An 18,110-nucleotide genomic window follows, 5' to 3' on the forward strand; every position below is an offset into this window, starting at 1 on the left:
AATGATGCTCCGATGTACAATTACTGGTATCCCACCATAGCCACCAACATGCAGTGGCAGTAGACGACCATATGATGGCAGCTTTTGTACAGCCTAACATAAGACAAGAATGTGCTTTATGATCAGCTCTGCTAGTTATAACACACGTACACACACACACACACACACACACACACACACACACACACACGCACACACACACACACACATAATAAATCAGTTCCTGTCAACAGGGTACCAGCAATGTCTGTGATTGTCTGTGTGCACACAAATGATGCTCGGGCCTGTGTGTGTGTGTGTGTGTGTGTGTGTGTGTGTGTGTGTGTGTGTGTGTGTGTGTGTGTGTGTGTGTGTTTGTTGAGCCACTCTGTTTGATAACATCCACCACCTCCCTCACACTCTCTTCACCCTCATCCTTGATTAAAGAATGAGACAAGCATATCACACATACTAATATCCACACACACACACACACACACACACACACACACACACACACACACACACACACACACACATTTAGAGCCTGTGACACATGCACTCAGAACAAGATAGATTGAGCTGTAGCTGATGTGAGAGCTCTACCAGGAATGCACGGACACACATAAAGACGCAGCGAGACATATTAGCAGAGCTTGTCAAGCTTTTGCAAGAGCAATGAGGAGCGATGGAAGGAGGAGGGATACGGTGGTGGTGGTGGTGGTGGTGGTGGTGAAGGGGTGGGAGGGGGTGGAGGGGGGGGGGGCTTGTTCCCATGGAAACTGTGCAGTCAGCACATCTGTACGTGTTATGCGCTGTCCTCTCTCATCGGCATCCCGTGGCCTCTCCCCACCACAGCTGGACATGACAGCATGCGCTCACATGTAAAAGATGTGCACACATGCAGATACGCACAAACGCTGCCCTGACCCCCCGTTTGCAGTAGTGATCACAGAGCCCCTCAACCCATGGGATGTTATCGTAGTAGGCTATATGAAACAATGCATGTGTGTGTGTGTGTGTGTGTGTGTGACAGAGACCAGACATCCACACAAGTTGCTCCTGGCGCTGGGCAACTAACTGTCTTGCTCTCTCTTATTCAGTACCAGATTTTATCCTCCTTTTCTCTCTCTCTCTCTCTCTCTCTCTCTCTCTCTCTCTCTCTCTCTCTCTCTCTCTCTCTCTCTCTCTCTTCTTCTTCCCTGTCTTGTCTTTCTTATTCTCTCGCTCCTCCTCTCCCTCCAAGCATGAGGAGAATCAATATGTTTTCAATTTGCAGCAGAGCCTTCCTCCTCTGCATTCTAATCAGGCTCCACTGGCCCTTTAACTTCCAGAGAGAGAGATAGAGAAAGAAAGAGAGAGAGAGGAGTGGAAGAAACACAGAGAGAGAGAGAGAGAGAGAGAGAGAGAGAGAAGAAGAAGAAGAAGTGGGTAAAGGCGGATCTCAACTCAAAGGACATCTCAAATATGCAGCTAAGATGTCAACTTCAGGATCAGTGAAGCATGTACTGAAGAGCATTTCTCTGCAGTTTCACGATGGGCTTCATACTGCCATGCGGACGCGGACACACACACACACACACACACACACACACACACATACATAGAGAGCCGAACTCATGACATCACATGCAGGGTATCCGCTGTTTCACCAACTTCTGTAACTCATTGATGCAATCTGGTTTTTGTCATCGGTCTCTCTTAAAAAGTGGAGCATGTTCCCTGGGTTTGCTCTCTGTCGCCTATTCTGCGATACATGAGTGTCTGCAGCAGCATCTACTACTAGAATTTGCATATTTGTGATTTTAACCCTTACATAATGTTCACATTCTGACCCATCACACAATTTCCTCATAACAAGCGTCTGACTTCTGAATCACAAATCATTCATAAAACACTTAATCCTTAATGAGGCTTTCAGAGAGCTGAATTTATTCTCTAGATAATAAAAACAACCACTAGATAATATAATTGTCCTTTGTTACATAAAACAGGAAAACAAAAATGATTTTGATATGTTTAAAAAAAAAGAAAAGTGTGTTTTTATTGCTTGACCCTGAACAGTATGTATGTAACTAAGATGTTTAACTGTCCTGTTTATATCATGTGAAAAAGATTGTAGAGATGATTTTCATAAGCTCTCATGTCATTAGACAACTCACAACAGTTCATTGCAGCATTATCCATATGAGGATAAATAAATAAGGTGTATTGGTAATATTATGTCAATAAAATGTGAGTTTAATTACCTAGAATTACAGATTTTAGCTGACATGAGGCATCCATGTTTGTTGACTTTTTTCTGTAGTCAAGGAAGGAAGGAAGGGAGGAAGGGAGGAAGAAGGAAGAAGGAAGGAAAGGGGGAAGGAAGAAGGAAGAAAAGGAGAGATGGCAGGAAGAAGGAGGGAAGGAAGGAAGGAAGGAAAGGAAGGAAGGGGGAGGAAGGAAGGAGGGAAGATAGGAGGGAGGGAGGGAAGGAAGGAAGGAAGGGGGGAGGAAAGAAAGAGAGAAGGAGAGAGGGAGGAAAGGAAAGAAGGGCAGAAGGAAGGAAGGAAGGAAAGGAAGGAGGGGGGAGGAAGGTAGGAGGGAAGGAAAGAAGGACAGAAGGAAGGAATGAAGGAAAGAAGGAGGAAGGAAAGGAAAGAAGGACAGAAGGAAGGATAGAAGGAAAGAACAGTCAAACAGAGTATGAAATATCTGAATTTCCCAGGTGTAATAAGACTTGAGTGAAGATATGAATGCTATAACAGTTAATACATCAGACACATCATCATCATCATCGTCATCATCATCATCATCATCATCATCATCATCATCAGTCTTGGGCCTGTGGAACAATTTTGCAATTTACAGTCCCTTGTAAAATTTCAGTTAATAGCACATCATACTTTTCGGCGAGGTTATTTTGCCCGGCTGAATTTTTAGTCATTTGTATTATGTGTGTCACAAATTCAGCTTTTAGCACACATTCAACAAAGAAGACAATTAATATTTCATCATCACTGTGGCGGCGCTCCACCAGTCAGTTATTATCCAATGATCTCTCCTGAACCTGCTCTCGAGCTTTCTTATCATCCCAAAAATCACTGCAGAGTCCTCGATTGCCCCTCTACTACCCCTCCACAATGAGTGTCAAGGCCCCGTCTACGACTCCCTAGGTTTATCTCCGTTTGGTTGCTATGAATGAGGCTCCATCCTTATAATATGTCCTAACTGTTAAGAGTTTGTTTTATTTAATCAAATAAAGCTTCTGTATTCTTAAATACTGACTTTTTCAACTCAAAATGTCAATTAGATTTTTTTTAACCCTCCTGTTGTCCTCAAGTCAAGGAAGGAAGGGAGGAAGAAGGTAGGAAAAAGGAAGAAAAGGAGGGAGGAAGGAAGGAGGGAAAGAGAGAAGGAAGGAAGGAAGGAAGGAAGGAAGGAAGGAAGGGAGGAAGGAAGGAGGGAAGGAGAGAAGGAAGGGTGGAAGGAAGGAAGGAAGGAAGGAAGAGGAAGGAAGGAAGGAAGGAAGGAAGGAATGAAGGAAGGAATAGAGGAAGGAAGGAGGAAAGAAGGAAGGAAAGGAAGGAAGAAAGAAGGGAAGGAAGGAAAGGAGGGAGGAAGGAAGGATGGACGAAAGAAGGAAGGAAGGGAGGAAGAAAGAAGGAAGGTGGGGAGGAAGAAAGTAGGAAGGTGGGGAGGAAGGAAGGAAGAAGGAAGGAAGGAAAGGAGGGAGGAAGGAAGGAGGGAAGGGAGAAAGGAAAGGAGGAAGGGAGAAAGGAAAAGAGGAAGGGAGGAAGAAGGAAGGAAAGGAAGGGGGAAGGAAGGAGGGAAGGAAGAAAGTAGGAAGGTGGGGAGGAAGGAAGGAAGAAGGAAGGAAGGAAAGGAGGGAGGAAGGAAGGAGGGAAGGGAGAAAGGAAAGGAGGAAGGGAGAAAGGAAAAGAGGAAGGGAGGAAGAAGGAAGGAAAGGAAGGAGGAAGGAAGGAGGGAAGGAAGGAGGGAAGGAAGGAAAGAAGGAAGGGATTAAATAGAGAGGAAGGAAAGAAGGAACAGGCACTTCATGAGTCTGAGTTGAGTGTTAATGTCCGTACTAATACTGTCATAAATTATAATGTCTCGTCTTTTAACCCTCCTGTTGTCCTCAGGTCAAAGGAAGGACAGGAAGGAAGGAAGGAAAGGAGGAAGGAGGAAAAGAGGAAGGAAGGAAAGAAAGGAGTAAGGAAGGAAAAGAGTAAAGACGAAAAGAGGAAGGAATTTAGGAGAGAAGGAAGGGAGGAAAGAAGAAAGGAGTAAGGACGGAAGGAAGGAAGGAAGCAAGGAAGGAAGGAAGGAGGAGGGAGCAAAGAAAGAGGGAAGAAGGGAAGGAAAGAAGGAACAGTCAAAAGAGATGGGGTCAATTTGACCCGGGAGGACGACATGAGTGTTAATGTATTTCCTACTTTATGTGGCATTGTGGGTAAGTCGGTGATTGCATTACAACTGAACACCTTTCAATAGTACGTTATGTTGTTATCCGCTGCTGTCATGAATACATTTCTCCACAGGACTCACTCGTTATCACCTTAGTATGGAAAACACATCCTGATTCAATAAGACACATGAAGTCTGAATCACTTTTAATAATACTGTAATCAGATGCTTTTATTATATGCTTGTTGGGAAAGTCTACTTCGCTCCTCCACAGGGAAGTCAATGTCAGCTACAGATCAGTAACCCTTAAGCTGGTCAGGGTTCAATATTTGGCTCAAGGACTCTTTAACAGATGGATGCCTCTTGGAGCTTGGACCCGAGACCCGAAGAGGGATGAATGCCAGCTTTAAAGCCTCTTTACAGTCTATGCAACTCACTTCTACTTCCCTTCCTTCCTTCTCTCCTTCCTTCCTTCGTTCCTCCTTTCCTTCCTCCCTTCCTTCCTTGACCACAACAGGAGCGTTAATAAAGTGGAAGTTTCAACCTGAATTATCCTCTGGAGACAATAAACACCGACAATCTCATTTTATAGTGTGTAAAAAATAGGAAAGAAGGAGAAGCCAGGAAATGGAAATAGCTGAAGCTGAAAAAAAAAAAAAAAAAGCAAATAAGTCTTGATTGAGCTCTTTCCTTTCTCTCCGTTTCTCCCCCTGCCCCCATTAACACTGAGTTCTGAAGAGAGAGAGGGCCGCCTTGGGACCCCCCATGTTCACCCAGGAGACGAGAGGAGAGAGAAGTTCACCTCTGTAACAGCAGGGTCTGGGAGACAATACCTCTGAGGAATGAAAATCCACAGCAATTAGCTCGTCTCTCCTTCTTTCCCTCTTTCCCTTCATTGTACTTTATTCTTTCACTTATCTGCTTATTCAGATTGTACCCACGGCTTAAGGACGGAGACGTACATGTTGTCTGGTGATTAGCTCTTTGACCTCGAGAGTCTCAACCTTGAATACACTATGTGATTTTTTTTTTTAGGGAGATTAGCCGCCCACAGTGTCATGTGTGATTTATTTATTTATTTTTAATTTGAATTTTGGTTTTAACCCTCCGGTCGTCCTCCCGGGTCAAATTGACATTTTGACTGTTCCTTCTTTCCTACCTTCCTCCCTCTTTCTTTATTTTTTCCTTCATTCTTCCCCTCCTTCCCTCTTTCTTTGCTCCCTCCTCCTTCCATACTTCTTTTCTCCCTTCCTTCCATATATCCTTCTTTTCTTTCCTTCCTTCCTTCCATATATCCTTCTTTTCTTTCCTTACTTCCTTCCATCTATCCCTCCTTCCTTCTCTCCTTCCTTCCTCCTTTCCTTCCTCCGTTCCTTCTCTCCTTAGTGCCTTCCTCTTTTCCTCCCTTCCTCCTTACTCCTTTACTTCCTCATTCCTTCCTTCCTTCTTTCCTCCCTTCCTTCCTTCTTTCCTCCCTTCCTTCCTTCCTCAGTCCTTCGTTGACCTGAGGACAACAGGAGGGTTAACTGTAATGTGTGATTCTTTGACACAGTGTGCAACATTTTGTAGAACACACTAATTATTTTTTTGTGAATTTTCTGGGATGACACATGAGGTGCGAAACATATTTTGATTTATTTTGCATGTTTTTTCCTGCTAATAGGATACATAAAATACAAAAAACATGACTTTACTGCCAGGAAAGAGTACACAAACATGAAAGTATGTTGTTTCTTCTTTCTGAGCTACAACATTTTAGTCTGCATGTTGTCATTTTTAAGCCGTTTTCAGTTTGTCATCTTTCTAGTTTAATTTAACACATGCTTACAGTGTGCTTAGGACTTTTTGAAATTGATTTCTTCCTTTGAGATGAATTTTCAGCAGATTGTCAACAATTTAACACAAATTGGGTGTATAATAATACACCTTAATAATGATAGAGAAGCTGCTGTAGCTGTACTCAGCGCACACTACTACTACTACTACGGTCTACAGTTAGCCAGTTAGCTGAGTTAGCCGCCGAGTTAGCGGCTGAAAGCTCTCAGACGTAATGTCCATGTTTCGGGGTGAGGTGGTGACTTTGATTGACAGGTGACACTTGGTAGGGGGCGGGGCTTCCGCGAACTCGGTGGCCACGCCCACAGCGTTTGGGAGCAGAGAAAGAGGCTGATTTTTACACAACTTTGAAGCCTAATTTCATATATTTGGTAATTTTTTTAATCATGCAAATTTGGCAGGGTGGTTAACAACACACTTTTCTGTGGTATGTCAAACTCAGAACACATATTTATTCTTACTTTACACAGACTTTAACAAGAGAGATAGCAATGGAGTTTGGTCCTTGCCTATTAACAGCTTTTTATGTAAGGAGGAGGACCCTAAAGTTAATGTTACAGGAAGCCAGTGCAGAGCAGATGAATTGTGAAAAGAGGACTGGTAAAAACTAAATATTAATGTGACCAAAAAACCTGCCATGCCTTCAGTCAAGATAAGTTGTATTGAAGATACCTCAAGAAATAGAAACTAAGACTGAACTGCATTGAATCTGCATTGATTACACAATGGGGAAATAGTATGATTTTTGTGTTAGAGTGTAGTTGAGTGGACTGGATTTATAAAGAGCTTTGCATATTTTCTGATCAAAGCTGTAATGTACCATTTCATGCTTTTTAAAATAACCTCGTTCCTCATGCTCGCATTTTCGTGTACAGTGCACATGTTGCTGTTTACCCCTCTGGTAACAGCTTTTGATAACAGTGGAAATTTATTCTGACCGGGTCAGCTAAAGCGAAGACCAAATAAACAAGAATTAGAGTAAAAACAGCAGCATGTAAAGTATGAGACTGCAGATAGTAATTTATCAGATTCCACACAAACCATTTTAATGCAGTTTGCAGTCTGCCTGTCGTCTCAGTGATGGACTAATTTATTGAGGGCAATTATAGTACTATCTGTGCATATGATTTATTTAAATGCTTCCAGTATATAAGAGAAAATGGAAAACACCTAAATTTTGTTTTTGCCTCTCAAGCTCCAGATTGAAGAGAAACAAACTCAGTTGAGAAAAGAACAGCTGGACCGACAGTTGCGACTGTATTCATTTTGAAGTGCTTTTTGTATTCACCGCAGTGGCCGCAGATAAAGTCTAGAAGGCCATGTCCCTATTCTTCTCCCAATGAAAACAATGAATAACCAGTTTGTCCATTGTGAAGTGCTGCCACACGTATGAGCAGCATTGAGTAGCTCTTAAAAATATATTAAAAGCCGTGCATTTGTCTTTCTTTTCTCTTCTCTCATCTGCTGTCTTCCCTCCTTCCATATTGCTAATTTACCAGCCCACCACCTCTTTCTCTCTGACTGTGACTTTGCTAGTGGCGCTGGAGGAGAGCAGAGGAGGAACTTTTGAAGTAGGCCAGGTTGCAGCAGGTAACGCAGAGTCATTCATGCAGACTGGAAGCTCGCAATGAGAACGAGTGGAACAGGACACCCTGGTTCACCCTCAGGCAACGATGGGGTAAGGAAAGGAAGAAAAGGGAAAGAGAGAGGGGAGGATGGAAAAAAAGTGCAGCAGCAAGAGGAAGAAAGATGGGGATTGTGAGGTTAATAAAAGGGGGCGGGGAATGCGAGAAACAGATCAAAGAAATGCGGTAAAAAAGGCATACTAGCCTAAATTAAACCTGTACAAATTGGACTCATGTATGTGTTTCTATTTGGAACTAGCTACTGTACTATCAGAGATCCACATAAAATATTACATTACCATACTAAAATAAACACCTGTGAAGCTTTGGCATCAAGTTAAACCTGGACTTTGTGGACTTTGGTAAAGTAATGGAAAAACCGTAGTCACCTTTGAAGGAGCAGTAAAAGCATTGCCCACTTGGGGGAAGCAGACCAAGCTCGTGACATATTATCACCTTTAAAAAAATGGCGATTATGTTTCCGATTTATACATCCAGCAGACACAAAGCAACATTAGCAATCCCTTGGAGCGACGTTTCCAATGTAACACTCCAGATAGTCTCCAACACAACGTACAAAAGTCTGGTGCATTAGCCGCTAAATACTCTCTTACTTAGCTTTTGCTTTGGAAACGGGGCTGATTAGAGCAGTGAGACTGAACCTAAGCAGGAATGCTGTGGCCTATAAAACCAAAACAATGAGCCACAGTAGAAGTCACTAAAATGCTCCAAAGACACATTACATGTGACTCATTTCACATTATCACCCTGCTACCCTGCATCCTCATAAGGGAACATTACATTTTGGGTTTGCTGGACCTTATACTTCATTCTGCTTAAAGTCTGTGTAAAGTAAGAATAAATATGTGTTCTGAGTTTGACATACCACAGAAAAGTGTGTTTTTAACCACCCTGCCAAATTTGAATGATTCAAAAAATCACCAAATATATGAAATTAGGCTTCAAAGTTGTGTAAAACTCTCTTTCTCTGCTACCAAACGCTGTGGGCCGCCGAGTTTGCTGAAACCCCGCCCCCTACCAAGTGTCACCTGTCAATCAAAGTCACCACCTCTACCCGAAACATGGACGCTACGTCTGAGAGCTTTCTGCTGCTAACTCAGCTGCTAGCTCAGCGGCTAACTCGGCTGCTAGCTCAGCGGCTAACTCGGCTGCTAGCTCGGCAGCTAACTCAGCTAGCTGACTAACTGTAGACTGTAGTAGTAGTAGTGTGTGCTGAATGTATTTATACCTCTACAGCAGCAGCAGTGGGTTTATGCCAATCAGATTTTCAGACCCGCCCACTAAATCCTGAACACAGAAATCTTTCAGTGTGTGAAGCCTAGCTCCACAATTCAAATCTAAATGGTTGAAATGCTTTTTACACCTTTTTTAGAAATACATTTATGACCTATTTAATGTGTTTAGAAGAAAATGTTTGAATTCACTTTACACGGTCTTGACTTCTTGACCTGCTGATCTGCAGATAAAAGAGGATCTGGTACAAAACCTGATCAGAGTTTATGGTTGAAACTTGTTAGTTTATCCTTGATAATGTTTTTATTCTGTGACTAATTTTAGCAACAGCAACAAGCTATGACACTGCTAATCAGTGAGTACTGGTTTGTGGACATTTGGAAGGTGTAGCTGTCAGGAAATAGTTTTTTACAAAAATAAATGAACCCACTGCCCCCATATGAGGACTTTTCATCCCAAAGACGATGTTTAGCTTTTGCACTTATCAGATCCTACTAATCCCAAATATAAAGGAGAAATGAATAATGCAAACAAACAAACAAAACCTCAGTCCTCCGGAGGTTGTATAGAAACATTTGATCCTTTCTTGATATAAAAGTATTGATTAGTGCGGCTTTGGACCATTAAAATGCAGAAGCACCATGATGTGGTTTTGCAATCCGTCATGATTAAGTAGATCTTAATATGATTTAATTATAGCTGGGTTTTAGTGTATATGATGTGAAGGGATTCAGCTGCTCCACCAGGCTCTTTAGGAACAATAGATGTCACCACAAAATTGACAAGATATGGTGATTTGATATCGTCACCTATAAGACAAATGTGGATATTTATAATTAACTGACTTCCGAACTCTATGATTTTTGTTTCTAGCCTCAGGACACGGTGAAGTCACACACACATCTAAAATAGATTGTATTTCCAGTGAGATAAATCACAGAGAACAAGATAACAAGAAAACACACTGTATGATGGTGATGGTTCAGAAAGCACTTCATTCAGAGTCAGCGTGTTTTAAATATTGTTTCCTTTTAAGTTGTTAGATTTTGAACAATAAGCAGATTTAGTTCATATTTTTGGGGACAAGAAAAAAAAGACTATTGCTGAAAACACTGTTGCATTGAACATGTTCCTTATCAAACTTGCTTTTGATCACCAGGTCAAAGAAAAAGCCTTTCAACTACATCAATGTTTGAAAAATGCCGAAACCACAGACAGACAGACAGACAGACAGACGGCACATGTGTCAGTGGCCCGGGCCGTCGCTTGATGCAGCAGCAGCAACAACAATGCGGTAACAACGCTGTGCTGGTCATGATTAAGGGATTTTCTGTGCCTCTCCTCTCTCGTCTCTGGCCATCAGTAACCAGAGTGCAGCAGGGACTTGAGGCTGTGGCTGGATGAGAGGAGAGGAGGAGGAGTAGAGTAGAATGTTAAACATGTCCTCTAGACCCCAAAGGAGGAGGAGGAAGAGGAGGGAGGGAGGGAGGGAGGGAGGCCAACATGGCAGACTGTTCTCTCTCTCTCTGCCTCACTCTTCTTCTCTATGGTTCTGTCTCTCTCTCTCTCTCTCTCTGTCTCACTCTTCTTCTCAATGTCTCTCTCTCTCTCTCTCTCTCTCTCTCTCCCTCTCTGCCTCACTCTTCTTCTCTATGGTTCTGTCTCTATCACTTTCTCTCTCCCTCTCTCTCTCTCTCTCTGCCTCACTCTTCTCTATGGCTCTCTCTCTCTCTTTCTCTCCCTCTCTCTCACTGCCTCACTCTTCTTCTCTCTCTCTCTTCTGCCTCACTCTTCTTCTCTATGGCTCTGTCTCTATCACTCTCTCTCTCTTTCTTCTTCACTCTTCTTCTCTATGGCTCTGTCTCTATCACTCTCTCTCTCTTTCTTATTCACTCTTCTTCTCTATGGCTATGTCTCTATCACTCTCTCTCTCTCTCTCTCTCTCTCTTTCTTCTTCACTCTTCTTCTCTATGGCTCTGTCTCTATCACTCTCTCTCTCTCTCTGCCTCACTCTTCTCTATGGCTCTGTCTCTCTGTCTCTCTCTCTCTCTTTCTCCCTCCCACTCAATCTGCAGCTTTATCTCTTCTTTTTGGAGATCTTATTTTTTATATATATATATATCTATAATTTTCAAACTGTTCATATTCGTCACTCCTGCATGCGCGTCTTTCTTGAATCCTCAGATTGTCGTTTTTGTCGCTGTAATTGTAATTCGCTCAATGTAAGAAATGATATTAGTCTAAAGGATTTGCGTCACCGAATGAGGTAATGCTCGTTTGAAAGAAGTTAAATCTGCTCTTTCAGAATTATTGATGGTGCAATATCATAATAACTTGCTGTACCCTTTTTGTAGAAAACACCTCTCTTGATACAGACTTGATCCTTACAGTTTGTGAACAACATTCTCCGCCTACTGAGGATATGCAGCATATATTGTAAGGGAATTACAAAGCAAATGACAAGTTATCATACCCAAATGTTAAAAAGATGTGCCTTCCAAAATGACCCATATAAGTGTTTGCTAATCCCGCGTCCTCATGGGCAGCGCAGCGTTGTTTGTCAAAAATAATTCAAGTAAAGCTGCTTGGTTAGAGCAACACTGTGGTCATGGTTAACCCTCGTATCGTTCTCCCGGGTCAAATTGACCCTTTCTTCCTTCCCTCAGTCCTTCCTTCTTACCTTCCTTTTTCCTCCCTTCCTCCTTTCCTTCCTTCCTTCCTTCCTCCTTTCCTTCCTTCTTCCTCCCTCTCTCCTTTCCTTCTTTCCTTCCTTCTTCCTCCCTCCCTTCCTTCCTCCTTTCCTTCCTTCTTCCTCCCTTCCTTCCTCTCTTCCTTCCTTCCTTCCTTCCTTCCTTCCTTCCTCCCTCCTTTCCTTCTTTCTTACCTTCCTTCTTTCCTTCCTTCCCCCTTTCTTTCTTTCCTTCCTCCCTCCCTCCTTTCCTTCCTTCCTTCCTTCCTCCTTTCCTTCTTTCTTCCTCCCTCCCTTCCTTCCTTCTTCCTCCCTTCCCCCTTTCTTTCCTGCCTTCCTTCCTTCCTTCCTTCCTTCCTTCCTCCCTCCTTTCCTTCCTTCTTCATCCCTTCCTTCCTCCCTCCTTCATCTCTTGCTACCTTGACTCTAGGACAACAGAAACCAACATTGATTGGAAACAGGAAGCAAAGGAGTCACAGCTGGACACTGTAATCTTTTTTTTAAATGCTCCTCTCTCAGGCTTATACTGAACATCAAGCCACCTGTACCAAATACTAGATGGTGTAAGTTTCCCAGTGTTGCTTCAGAGAGATTTCCTAATGTTAATACTGGTGGTGTAAATTAATAAACCACTCACACTCCTACAGTACATGATGTGTTGAGAAGCTTAAATGTATCTATCAATTATGCATCGCTTTGATGACTTAAAGACATACTGTGCTCATGATGAGAAAGAAGAGAGCATTGATATCACTCTTAAATCTTTAGCTTAGCATAGCAAGAAAACTGGTAACAATTGAAACAGCTCTTTCAAATAGTTAAAGGATAATTACCGTTTTTTACAACCTGGACCTTATTTCTAGCATAAAATACGATCATTTACTCACCCAGACAACTTTGGTGTCATTTGGAGTCGTTCGGACAAAATACTTACAACCTACTAACCTCTGATCTGGATGATGTCATTTCAGATGATGTCAGATCAGGGGTTATCTAAGAGAGGTTAGTAGGTCAACCTACAGACCCCGGATCTTGACAACATGCCACCACGGGCTCAGAGGGGAGTAGCACTAACGTATCATAACTAAATATTGGTGAAATGAACTAGTTTGGTGGCAGATAATGCGTTATATAGAGGCTGCGCTTTGGTGCCCTGTGTACTCACATTATACGGATATACGTGGCGCAACACTGGAGCTAATTTCATCCGAACGACTCCAAATGACACCAACGTTGTCTGGGTGAGTAAATGATCGTATTTTATGCTAGAAATAAGGTCCAGGTTGTAAAAAACAGTAATTATCCTTTAAGAAAAATCCACCTACAACTCATCTTAAAAGACAGGTTTGCTATTTCTTTGTAACAGTCAGAAGCTCAATGGGTGTTTCTTGCTGTAATCATACTGTTCGTACTGGCCATTAGAAGATCCCGTCATAATGCACATACAATGTAAGTGATGGGGGACAAAATCCAAATTCTATACAAAGATATATTTAAAAGTGTATCTTTGTAAATGAGTCAAATCAAGTAGATATATTTCCACGTTACAGCCTTTTTAGTGCCACGGCTCTTTTTTTTGTTACTATACTTCCACCACAGCTCAGCGGGGAAAGAAACACAGAGAGGAGATTTGATGCTAAAAAGACTGTAAATGTGGCAGATATCCGCTCGATATGACTAATTCAGACTGCTGAGGTCTCATATAAGCTCCAGATAAAGTCTTTATTGTTGGAGGTGCAGGCAAAAGAAAGGAAAAAAAGTTGAAACAGGGCGCGCAGGTGGTCGAGTGGTTAGAGCGCATGCCATATACGCAGCCGACCCCGGTTCGAATCCCGATCGGAGGTCCTTTGCTGCATGTCACCCCCCCTCTCTCTCCTATGTTTCCTGTCTGTCTACTGTTGAATAAAGGTGTCTATGCCAACAAAATTTAAAAAAAAAAAAGTTGAAGCAGAACTGAAATAAACAGGACGAGATGACACAGGTGAGTGAAACAAGTCACAGGTGAAACACATGACGTCATCAACCAAGGCGGGAAAACACAAGAAAGTAAAGACAAAACATCACAATACAACAAGAACTAAACTAAAAACTGAGAGTCCGAACACAAACAGACATTAAATGCATCGTTGCACATACAGTAATAGCTGTGTGTGGACGCACTGTGGATTTTGCCCCCCATCATTTACACTGAAAGGACATTTGAAGGAGATCTTTTAATAGTCGGTATGAACAGGAGGAATGATTACGACGGGGAAATGGGGAAACATGGGGCACCTGAGTGTTGAAAATGTGTCCTATCCTTTAAACCAGGGGTGCCAAACATGCGGCCCGCGGGCCAGAACCGGCCCGTCGAGGAGTCCAATCCGGCCCACTTTGCTTCCTGTCGTCTCTTCCTCCCTTTCTTCCTTCCATCTTTCCTTCCTTTCTGTTTTTCTTTCCTGTTTTCTCTTCCTGTCTTCTCTTCCTTCCTTCCTTTCTTCCTTCCATCTTTCCTTCCTTCTTTCCTTCCATCTTTCCTTTCTTTCTATATTTCTTTCTTTCCTGTCTTCTCTTCCTTCCTTCCTTCCTTCCTTCTATCTTTCCTTCCTTCCTCTCATCTTTCCTTTCTTCCTCCCTTTCTTCCTTCATTCTTTCCTTCCTTCCTTCCATCTTTCCTTCCTTCCTCCCTTTCTTCCTTCATTCTTTCCTTCCTTCCTTCCATCTTTCCTTTCTTTCTTCATTTCTTTCTTTCCTGTCTTCTCTTCCTTCCTTCCTTTCATCTGTCTTTCCTTCCTTTCTTTCTTCCATCCTTCCTTCCTTTATTTTAAGGATCCAGCCCACATAAGATCAAATTGGGCTGTATGTGGCCCTTGAATGAAGATGAGTTTGACAGCCCTGCTTTAAGCTCACTTATAACCTGATATACATTGCTTTATTTTATCTATGCAACCATAAAAACACATTCACTTCCTCGGAATGTTGTTGTCTCCATGACGTTGCTAGGCAACCGGTGAGAGTCCAGGAAGTCACTGCCAAGAAATAGTCTGTACACAACCTCCTGTTTTAGTACACATTAAACAAACAAGATATCAGGTGTTAATTAATGTGTTTTTTTAAGGGTGTATTTTGTTACTTTTGGAGTCTAGCTGTTTTGCCTTGTTTCCTGTTTCTAAATGTCTCGCATGTAGTTTCATTTACTGCAGCATAGAGACACGAGAGTGGTGCTGTATCCATCTGAACAGTTTTAAATCCAGGTTAAAAACATTTCTCTTTACATATTAAACATCCTTGGGTTTGTGAAAGGCGCTATATAAATCACATCTATTATTATTATTAGTATTATTATTATTATTATTATTACATGCTTATGATTGAGCTCTTTTACAGCACTTTAAATTTGAATCTTTCATTTACACTGTATGTTATTTTAACCTTTGTGTCGTCCTCCTGGGTCAAATTGACCCCGTCTATTTTGACTCTTCCTTCCTTCCTTCCTCCTTTCCTTCCTTCTTTCTCCCTTCCTTCCTACTTTCCTTCCTTCTTTCTCCCTTCCTTCCTTCCTTCCTTCCTTCCTTCCTTGCCTTCTTCCTCCCTTCCTTCCTTCCTGGCCTTCTTCCTCCCTTCCTTCCTTCCTTCCTCCTTTCCTTCCTTCTTCCTCCCTTCCTAACTTCCTTTCTTGACTCGAAGACAACAGGAGGGTAAATCATTTTTCCATTTTAGTCTAGCTTTTTTATTTCTTTCTATTTTTCTGTGCTGTGTTACCTTTGTATTATTATTTGGGTTTCCTGTGTTTAATTGTATGATTTTTAATATTTCAAACTTTTTCTGTTTGTTGTGTTTTAAATGTTGGCCCTGTGTATGAAATACGCTATATAAATAAAGCTACCTTGCTTTGCCTTGCCTTGGATAAGTGCATAACCCACAATGTTGAACAATAATATTCCTGCTGAAACAGTGTCGTTGTCTTGTATTTATAAGATTGGTACATGTAAATTTGGATTAAATAATCTAATGCAAGATCACAAGTTCCTTAAGAGTGAACAAACACTGATGCATATTTGTCTTCTGCATGCTAAGAGATCAATTGCAATGTTTTGGAAAAAAAACTTGTAGTCCAAGTATGACTTTTTAACATAACATTACTTAGTATTACTACTGTTATTACTCTAATTATTCTTACTATTGTAATTATTTTTGATATTAATATCATTATGATTGGCATTACATTATATGCTTTGTGGTATTTATTGTGTGTGGGTACTGTGGGTTTACAGGACTGATGTGTGGGTTGGTTGGTAATTGAGAGCCTTATGCATGCTGTATGTGATTGTGATTGTGTTGTTGTGTTGTAATATATGTTTTATGTTGGACCCCCTTGAAAAAGAGATGGTTCATCTCAAGGGGCTATCCATTAATAAAACATTGAATTTGATTTTTTTGGGCCAGGCAAATGCTCTTCACCTTGCCTCTTGAAGAAATAACATACATATAAAAAGGGAGGTAAGGTTTGTTTGAAGATATATGGGGATGTTTTACTGTATTTATAAAAAGAGATCTAACAGAGGAAGTAGAGAGTGAATAAAACTGAGGTACGTGATAGCTAAATTAGTGATGAAACTGAGAAAGGAAAAAACCCTAATTGTCGTTCATATATATAATTGTATATGTTGATATGGTGTGTTTGTATGTATGTGATGTAAGCTTACTTATCCTCTAAACTTTCAATAAATATAATGTTGGGAAATAATCTACATGTGCAAAATAGATAAAAAACAGATACCAACCCAAAACAGATAATGCACAGTGTCACTATTGTAAGCTGCGTGCATTGATTTGGATTTCTATGGACATGTGCTCGGACCAGAAAATTAACAACTGCATGCCATCACCCACAAATGGTGCAGGCAGCTGTGGGCCAATCAGTGACAAGATAGAGCCTCTCTCACCACATCCAGATCAGACTAGTGCTGCAGCAGATATGGCCTTTCAAAGTTTTGACATTTAATTATATCATCCCCGAAAGGCAACTTAGTACAGCTTTAAAATGCAAGAACAACGCCAAAAAAAATCCATTGTCCTCTAAGTTTCTCCAGCATGAGACCAGTAGAGTTTATCCATTCACTCCTAAAATCCTCTTTCAGGCCAGAACCAGCATCCGCTTTGCTGTTAACCCTCCTGTTGTCCTCCAGTCAAGGAAGGAAGGGAGGAAAGGAGGAAGGAAGGATGGAAAGATGGACAGAGGAAGGGAGGAAGGAAAGGAAGGAAGGAAGGAAGGAAGGAAAGGAGAGGAAGGAAGGACAGAGGAAGGGAGGAAGGAAGAATGGATGGAAGGATGAAAGGGACGAAGGAAGGAAGGAAGGATGGAAGGATGGAAGGAAGGAAGGTAGGAAGAAGGAAGGAAAGGAGGAAGAAGGAAGGATGGAAGGATGGATGGATGGAAGAGAGGAAGAAGGAAGGGAAGGAGGAAGGAAGGAAGGAAGGATGGATGGATGGATGGAAGGATGAAAGGGAGGGAGAAGGAAGGAACGATGGAAGGAAGGAAGGACGGAAGGGAGGAAAAAGGAAGGAAAGGAGGAAGAAGGAAGGACATAGGAAAGAAGGAAGGGAAGAAGGAAAGGAAGGATGGAAGGAGGGAAGGAAAGAAGGAAGGAAGGAAGGAAAGAAGGAAGGAAGAAAGGAAGGAAGGAACAGTCAAAACAGACGGGGTCAATTTGACCCGGGAGGACGACAGGAAGGTTAAAGCTGCAGTGAGAAACTTTCCATATCAGAGTCTACAAACGGCAGCGAGAGGACAAACCGTGAAGAAACGTTAGTACCTAGAAATCATGAAATATTGCGTAGGACTTCCACCTCCTCTGTCAGTTAGCCTTTGTACTGGATAGCCCACAGCTAAGTTTCCGCTGTGTGTGTATGTGTGTGTGTGTGTGTGTAGGATGTGAACTGATGTACATCTGAGACGTCATAACTCATCCTATCCGAGGGAATCTGTTTCCTGGTGGTATCTGATCATTCAGTCTAGATAAGGTTCTTCACACTGCAGCATCCTCAGAGTTCAGCTATCCAACTGCCTCTCATGATTATGCTAGTCAATAGTAAAGCTCTTATTGGATAGCTTCTTCTATAGTTTTTATTTCACTTTATTCTCAGATGGGGATCTAGATGTGACGCTACTGTTTTTTGTTATTTCCATGTGGTTAAGTCAAATTTAAAGGGGTTAAAATTTGAAAATAAATGCAGAAGGAAAGATGGAAGGAAGGAAGGGAGGAAGAAGGAAGGAAAGATGGAAGGGAGAAAGAAGGAAGGAAGGGAGGAAGGAAGGATGGAAGGGAGGAAGAAGGAAGGAAAAGAGGAAGGAA

Source organism: Scomber japonicus, chromosome 2 (assembly GCF_027409825.1).
Source record: "Scomber japonicus isolate fScoJap1 chromosome 2, fScoJap1.pri, whole genome shotgun sequence".
NCBI classification, from domain to species: Eukaryota; Metazoa; Chordata; class Actinopteri; order Scombriformes; family Scombridae; genus Scomber; species Scomber japonicus.